The sequence below is a fragment of the Cebus imitator genome, unplaced genomic scaffold, assembly GCF_001604975.1.
Source record: "Cebus imitator isolate Cc_AM_T3 unplaced genomic scaffold, Cebus_imitator-1.0 Scaffold133, whole genome shotgun sequence".
In the NCBI taxonomy this organism is placed as follows: Eukaryota; Metazoa; Chordata; class Mammalia; order Primates; family Cebidae; genus Cebus; species Cebus imitator.
In genome coordinates, this window is record NW_016107448.1 from 1640543 (window position 1) to 1649747 (window position 9205).

The following is a 9205-nucleotide window of genomic DNA, read 5'->3' on the forward strand; positions in this document are numbered from 1 at the left end:
ATTTAAAAACTGAAAATAAGAGAAGAAAATAAACCTAAACTGAGTAGAATAATAAAGGTAACAGAAGAAATCAATTACAGAAAAACAAGGAGAAAATTTAAAAAGAATGAAAAGGAAAGCCTCAGGAACAGGGGAAATCATTGATAACAATACATCTAATATATACACCTATGTATTATATCATATTTTGCATACCCAATAACTTCCTACTGTATTTTGACTTTCTCAAAAATCTTAATATTCAGAATCTTAATTACCATAATATGCCAAGATGTCTTTTCAAATTATTGCTAAATATTTCCTATGATGCCAACCTAAAAAAGCATAGATTCAGAGGATACAAGTGCAGTTTTTGTTACATGAGTATATTGTATAGTGATGAAGTCTAAAGTTTTAGTGTACCCATAAGCCAAATCATGAAAATTGTACCCAAGAGATAATTTTGAACCCTCATTCCTTCCTACCCTTCCCACTTTTGGAGTCTCCAGTGTCTACTATTCCCCTTTGTATGTCCATGTATACTGGCTTAGGATACTGGCTTCCAGCTCCATCCGTGTTGCTACAAAAGATGTAATATCATTGTTTTTTAAGGCTGCATAGTATTCCATGGTATATATATACCACATTTTCTTTATCCATCCTCCATTGATGAGCACTTAGATTGATTCCAAAGCTTCACTATTGTGAATAGTGCTTTGATAAACATGCAAGTGCAGGTGTCTTTTTTGTATAATGATTCTTTTCTTTTCTTCTCTTTTATTCTCTTTTCTTTTCTTTTCTTTTTTCTTTTTTCTTGAGACAAGGTCTTGCTCTGTCATCCAGGCTAGAGAGCAGTGACACAATCACAGGTCACTGGAGACTAAAATTCCTGGGCATAAGCAAGCCTCACACCGCAGCCTCCCATGTAGCTGGCACCACAGGCATGCCCCACCACACTTGACTAATTTTTTTAACTTTTTGTAGAGATGGGTTCTTATTGTGTTGTTCAGGCTGGTCTCAAAGTCATGGCCTCTGGGGATCATCTCATCTGGGCATCCCAAAGTGCTGAGATTACAAGTATGAGCCACTGCCCCAACCTACATAATGATTTCTTTTTCTTTAGTTAGATATCTAGCAGAGGAATTGCTGGGTTAAATGCAATTGCTATTTTAGTTCTTTGAGAAATCACCATACACTCTCCACAGAGGTTTTACTAGTTTATATTGCCATCAATCATGTATGTATCCCCTTTTTTCTGTATCCTCACCAACATCTGTTATTCTTTGACTTTTTATAATAGCCATTTTGACTGATGTAAAATGGTATCTCATTATGGTTTTAATTTCATTTCTCTGATGGTTGCTAGAGTTGAGTATTTTTTCATATATTTGTTCACTGCTTGTATGTCTTCTTTTGAAAAATGTTTTTACGTATCCTTTGGCCACTATTTTTGCTTTTTTTGTGTGCTGTTTTTTTTTAATGGAATCTCTCTCTGCCATCCAGGCTGGAGTGCAGTGATGCAATCATGACTCACTGAAAGCTTCTCCTCCCAGATTCAAATAATTCTCTTGCCTCAGCCACCCGAGTAGCTGGGACTACAGGCACATGCCACCACACCCAGCTAATTTTTTTAATTTTTATTTTTAGTAGAGACAGGGTTTTACCATGTGGGACAGGCTGGTCTCGAACTCCTGGCATCAGATGGTCTGCCCACCTTGACCTCCCAAAGTGCTGGGATTACAGGCATGAGCCACTGTGCCCCACCCTTTGCCTGCTTTTTAATGAGGTTATTCTGGTTGAGTTGTTTGAGTTCCTTGTAGATTTTGGGTATATGTCCTCTGTCAGACACATAGTTTGCACATATTTTCTCCCATTCTGTAAGTCATTTGTTTATTCTTTTGATTATTTCTTTTGCTGTGCAGCAGCTTTTTAATTTAATTAGGTGCAAATTGTTTATATTTGGTCCCTACTATTTTTAGCCCATTTCTTTCCTGGATCCTGCCACATACCAAGGTTAGAAGAACTGTAGTGAACATCATTGTTTTGCTAAGCAGCACCCTCTGGTAACAAATTTTCAATTTTTTCAGTCCATTTTTTTAAATCTTAGAGTTCAGTCCATCTCTCATTCTGCATGACTTAGACCTGGAAATTTGGAGCATTGCATTTGCCTGGCCACTGTGATAGTGAAGAAACACGTATAAGGAAAAACTGAGTTTGGGAGATGAAAGATTTTGCTGTAATTTCCAGAAAAGATATTCCTGCTCCTTCCTGTAAGTGCTGAGATTATGTACAAACTGGAGATCATACAATCATCTTGTTACCACTTGGAACCAAAAAGATGAAAGCAAACCAAGAAATGACAGAAGATAAAATGAGTTCTAATAACATTGAATTTGGAGGCCAGATCTACCATTGCAATTTTTAGTTATGAGACCCAATAAATTCATTTATTGCTTAAGCAAGTTTTGGTGATGATTTTGTCATTTACAGCGTTAAGAGTCTTGACTAAAACAGAGAAATATACTCTTTTAATACTAAAGTGTTCAGGGCATGTGCCAACAAATACATCTGTTTTTGGTTATGTAATAGAAAAAAAATTCTATGACATGCAGATGTAGAACCATAAACTGTAATAAGAACATTGGATCTCACAACAGATTTCTAGCTAGAAAGTGCAAGATCTATATTTGATATTAGACTAGTTGGAATTTTTGCCAGTAGATAACGTGAAGTCTGAAGCCAGAACCAGAAATGCTAAAGCAGTATACAGAGATATTTTTATACTTATTCACAAATTGACCCAGGGGAGAATTTATGCCATTTCACAATTTGGCCATAACTATGTCATGTGCAGCAGACAGTGAGGGGTAGATATTAACATAGAAAACGGTGAGGAGACTAGAAACTTGTGAGAGGATCTAGGTACTCTCAAGCTAAATTGAGATGGAATATTTTCTATCACAACTTGTGCCAGGAGCAAGTGCTCTTCGGTGGGAAATATTCAAGGAGGCAGGTAGGTGGCTTTTAATGAAATTAATGTAGCTCAAAGAATAAATAATTTAAAAAGAGACGATTGTGGAAAGAGGAGTAAATTCAAAGGAAGAAATGACCAATTTGTAAAGCAAAGCAGTAATTGACAACTTCTCAGAGACAGCTGACCTAAAAGCAGCTAGCTGGGTGCACAGGGAAACTAGACACTCCCTGCTGTGTAGCATGCAGGTATTCATGTGAATTCTTTTTTATCTACTATTGAGGGAGGGGGTGGTAAAGACAGAAGAGCAAGAGATGGTGGCAGTTTTTGGCCTACTTTTCTACCTTCTTCTTGAGGCATTAAATATATGACAAGAGAAGGGTTTTTTAAAATTTTATCATACCTTAGAAGCAACATGGAAGTAGGTATTTTCGGAGCAAGAAGAAGACTCAAATTGTCTATTATTTACTCTACTCTGAGTCCAGACCATGGTTAAAGTAATTTCCAACTGCTCCATCTCCAATCAGCAATGGAAGTAGAGGGACCCAGGTGATTGAATACAGAGCACAGTGTCAGAGTGTCAGAAGAGATGAGACCCTCAATGGGACAGAAAATAATATAAGTGGGCTGATAGTTAATAGGGGAAAGACAAGAAGGGTATGACAAAGAAAGAGGTTTTGCTTACCAGGGAGGGATAGCCAAGTAGATTTTGAAGGTTAAATGGGAGAATTTATATCATAAGTTCTCTGGAGCAAATAGGCCTGGTAGGGTTGGAGGGGTGGGACTATCTCTTGGTGTAGAAAATTACTCTCAAGTCTCAAACACCCTGTGAATTCTGCAGAGAGAGTACTTTGTCATTTGAACCTGAAAGTAAGGATTTCTTGTTTCTTTCCCACTCCAAGATTCCTTAAGATTCATTTCCAACTGTTGGTTATCTTTATCTAACAAATAATGTATTATTATTCTGGGTGTTTTTAATAAATGATTGCCTCCGTTTTATGTTGCTTATAACAAAATACCTGAAACTGGCTACCTTAAGAAGAAATGTCTTAAAATTGTGAAGGTTGAGAAGCCAAAGGTCAAAAGTCAAGAGGCCACATATGGTTAGGGCCTTCTTGCTGGTAAGGTCACTTTGCTGAGTCTCAACTCAGTGCAGGACATTACATGAAGAGGGGGATGAACATGCTAACTCAGGTAATTTCTCTTTTTTTTTTACAAAGCCACCAGTCCGACTGCAATGATAATCCATTAACACACTAGCCCATTAATCCATGAATGAATTAGTCTATTCATGAAAGCAGAACCCTCATGACCCAATCATCTCCTAAAGGCCACACCTATCATAACTGCCACATTGGGGATGCCACATGTGTTTTGAAGGGGAAAAATATTTAAACTATACCTTCATCCAGGTTGCTGCAGACACTTTTCATGGCTGAGTAGTATTCCATGGTATAAATATATCACATTTTCTTTATCCACTCATCAATTTATGGGCATTTGGGCAAGTTTCATATTTTCACAGTTGTGAATTGTGCTGCTAGAAACATGCATGTGCAAGTGTCTTTTTCATATAATGACTTGTTTTCCTCCTGGTAGATAGATATTAGTATTGGTAGTAGTGGAATTGCTGGATCAAATTGTAGATCTACTTTTAGTTCTTTATGAAATCTTCATATTGTTTACCATAGTGAATGTACTAGTTTACATTCCCACCAGCAGTGTCAAAGTGTTCCCTTTTCACCTTACCCACAACAACATCTATTATTTTTTTAATTAAGGCCATTCTTGCACAACAAAGGTGGTATCACATTGTGGTTTTGACTTGCATTTCCCCATTAGTGATGTTGAGCATTTTTTCATTTGTTTGTTGGCCATTTGTGTCTCTTTTTGTGAGAATTGTCTATGCATGCCCTTAGCCCACTTTTTGGTAGGATTGTTCAGGTTTTTTTTGTGCTAATTTGTTTGAGTCCCTTATAGACTCTGAATATTAGTCCTTTGCTGTATGCATAGTTTGTGAATACTTTGTCACACTCTGCGGGTTGCCTGTTTACTCTGCTGATTATTTTTTTTTCTGTACAGATGCTTTTTAGTTTAAGTCCCATCTGTTTACCTTTGTTTTGTTGCATTTGTCTTTTGGTTTTTAATCACAAACTTTGCCTATGCCAATGTCTAGAAGAGTTTTTTTGATGTTATCTTCTAGAATTTTTATGGTTTCAGGTCTTAGATTAAGTCTTTGATCCATCTTGAGTTGACTTTTGCAATCCATCTTGAGTTGATTTTCGTGGTCACCTATTGGGATTATAATATAATTTTTGTTTTTAACTATGTGGTGTATCATATTTACTGACTTGCATATGTTAAACCATCCATATATGCCTGGAATAAAACCCACTTGATGCATGGTGGATTATCTTTTTGATATGCCTTTGGATTTGTTTTGCTAGTATTTTGTAGAGGATTTTTGCATCTATGTACAACGTGAATATTGGTCTGTAGTTTTCTTGTTTTGTTTTGTCCTTTCCTGGCTTTGATATGAGGGTGACACTGGCTTCATGGAATGATTTAGGAAGGATTCCCATTTTATCTTTTGGAATCGTTTCAGTAGGATTGGTACCAATTCTTCTTTGAATGTCTGATAAGATTCAGCTGTGAATCAGTCTGGTCCTGGACTTCTTTTGGTTAGCAAAATTTTAATTATTATTTTAATATCACTGCTTGTTATGGGTCTGTTAGAGTTTGGATTTCTTCCTGGTTTAATCTAGGAGGGTTGTATCTTTCCAGGAATTTATCCATCTCTTCTAGGTTTTCTAGTTTGTGTGTATAAAGGTGTTCATAGTAACCTTGAATGATCATTTGTATTTCTGTGGAATCAGTTGTAATATCTCCCATTTTGTTTTTAATTGAGTTTATTTGGATCTCCTTTTCTTGGTTAATCTCACTAATGGTCTATTAGTTCTGCTCTGATCTTGGTTATATTTTTCTTCTGTTGGGTTTGGGTTTGGTTTGTTCTTATTTCTCTGGTTCCTTGAAGTGTGACCTTAGATTATCCTCTTTCAGACTTTTTGATGTAGGCATTTAATGCTATAAACTTTCCTCTTAGCACTGTTTTTGCTATATCCCAGAGGTTTTGATACATTGTGTTACTATTATCATTCAGTTCAAATATTTTTTTTTAATTTCACTCTTGATTTCATTGTTGACCCAGTGATTATTCAGGTGCAGATTTAATTTTCATGTATTTGCATGGTTTTGAAGGTTCCTTTTGGAGTTGATTTCCAATTTTATTCCACTGAGGTCTGAGAGAGTACTTGATATCATTTCAATTTTCTTAGAGTTGTTTGTGTCTTATTATATGGTCTATCTTAAAGAATGCTTCATGTGCTGATGAGTGGAATATGTATTTTGCAGTTGTTGGATAGAATGTTCTGTAAATACCTATGAAGTGCATTTGTTCTAGGGTATATATTAAGTCTCTTTTGTTTTTTTCTGTCCTGAGGAGCTATCTAGTGCTGTCTGTGGAGTACTGAAGTCCCTCACTATTATTGTGTTATTGTCTATCTCATTTCTTATGTCTAGCAGGAATTGCTTTATAAATTTGGGAGCTCTAGTATTAGGTGCACATATATTTAGGATTATGATATTTTCCTGTTGGACTAGTCCTTTTATCATTATATAATGTCTCTCTTTGTATTTTTTAACTGTTATTGCTTTAAAGTCTGCTTTGTCTGATATAAGAACACCTAAGCTTACTGGCTTTTGGTGTCCCTTTGCATAGAATGTCTTTTTTTCACCTTTATCTTAAGTTTATGTGAGTCCTTATGGGTTAAGTGAGTCTTTTGAAAGCAGCAGATACTTAGTCGGTAAATTCTTATCCATTCTGCCATTCTGTATCTTTTAAGTGAAACATTAAGGCCATTTACATTCCATGTTAGTATTGAGATGTGAGGTACTATTCTATTCATCATGCTAGTTTTTGCCTGTGTAACTTTTTTTTTTTAGATTATGTTACTCTTTTATAGTCCCTGTGAGATTTATGATTTAAAAGTTTCAATTTTGGTGTATTTCAAGGTTTTGTTTCAAGATTCAGAACTCCTTTTAGCAGTTCTTGTAGTTCTAGCTTGGTAATGACAAATTCTCTTAGTATTTGTTTTTCTGAAAACTTTATTATTCCTTCATTTCTGAAGCTTAGTTTCACTGGATACAAAATTCTTCACTGATAACTATTTTGTTTAAGGAGGCTAAAGATAGAATTCCAATCCCTTCTATCTTATAGGGCTTCTGCTGAGAAATCTGCTGTCAATCTGATAAGTTTTCCTTTATATATTAATCCTTTAAATTTTCCTTACAGGGTTAAACATGTCTGAGTTCAGATTCTCCTTGGGTGGGACTTGCTGTGGCCACTGTATGGGAAGGGGGTATGTTTACCTGATGCTTTTGTCTCACAGATTTTAAGATTCTTTCCTTCACCTTGCCTTTAGATAACCTGATGACTGTGTGCCTAGAGGATGTTCTTTTTGTGATGAATTTCCTGGGTATTCTTTGAGCTTCTTGTATTTGAATGTCTAGATCTCTAGCAAGGCTAGGGAAGTTTTCCTCTGCTATTCTCTCAAATAAGTTTTTCAAACTTATAGATTTTTCTTCTTCCTCAGGAACACCAATTATTCTTATGTTTGCTCATTTAACATAATCCCAAACTTGTTGACATCTGTGTTAATTTTTAAAATATTTTTCTGTTTCTCTTTTTTCAGATTAGGTTAATTTGAAAGCCTTGTCTTCAAGCTCTGACATTTTTTTCTTTTACTTGTTTGATTCCATTGTTGAAACTTTCAAGTGTATTTTGCCCATCTCTAAGTTTGTCTTTCATTTCCAGAAGTTGTGATTTTTAATTTATAATATCTATTTATCTAGAGATTTTTTACATCCATATCCTGTATCTTTTTTTAAATTTTTTAAAGTTGGTTTTCACCTTTCTCTGGTGCCTCCATGAGTAGCTTAATAATTGACCTTCTGAATTCTTTTTCTGGCAATACAAAGATTGCTTTTTGGTGTGGATCCATTGCTGGTGAGCTAGTGTGATCTTTTGGAAGTGTTATAGAACCTAGTTTTGACATATTACCAGAATTGTTTTCCTTGTTTCTTCTTATTTGGATAGGCTATATCAGAGGAAAGATCTGGGGCTCCAGGGCTGCTGTTCATATTTCTTTTGTCCCATGGGGTGCTCCCTTGATGTGGTGCTCTCCTATTTCTTGTAGGGATGGAGCTTCCTGAAAGCTGTATTACAGTAATTGTTACTGCTCTTCTGGGTCTAGCCACCCAGTGGAGCTTCTGGGCTCCAGGCTGGTACTGGGGAGTATCTGTAAAGTGTCCTGTGATGTGATCCATTTTAAGGTCTCTCAGCCATGAATATAGCACCTGCTCCACTGGAGGTACCAGGGAGTGAAGTGGACTCTGTGAGAACCCTTGGTTGTAGTTTTGTTTACTGCACTGCTTTTCTTGAATGCTCGTTATGCTAGAAGTGAAGTTATCATGTGGACACATGTGGGACGCCTTGTTGGCCAGGACGTTACAGGTGGTAGAATTAGCTGTTGTTCTCTCCTTTCTTGGAGCATGATTGTTCTGTTTTGAGTTGCTATAATGGTTTAAGTTGGTTGGCCTCCAGCCAGGAGATGGTACTTGCAAGAGAGCACCAGCTGTGGTAGTACAGGGGGGATACAAACTTGTGCTAACTTTGCTTAATCATTTCTACCATTTGATTTAAAGTGGAAGACATGCAACTCTTGCTTAAATGTTTATAGGTCATTGTAGGGTTAATAATTGACCTATTTTAATATCATCATGTCTTACAGAATAGGGAGGCCTGAAGGGAAGGAAAGAGATGGGAAATAGCCGGCCAGTGGTTCAGTCAGAACACAAACCTTTATCCATTAAGTTTGTCTTTTTTTTTTTTTTTTTTTTTTTTTTTTTTTTTTTTTTTTTTTTTTTTTTTTGAGATGGAGTCTCTCTGTGTCATCCAGGCTGGAGCACAGTGGCATGATCTCGGCTCACCACAACCTCTGCCTCTGGGTTCAAGCGATTCTCCTGCTGCAGCCTCCAGACAAACTGGGACTACAGGTGTGTGCCACCACACTCAGATTTTTTTTTTTTTTTTTTTGTATTCCCAGGCTGGCCTTGAACTCCTGACCTCAGGTGATCCGCCCTCCACAGTCTCCCAAAGTGCTAGGATTAGAGGCGTGAGCCACCACACACAGCCAA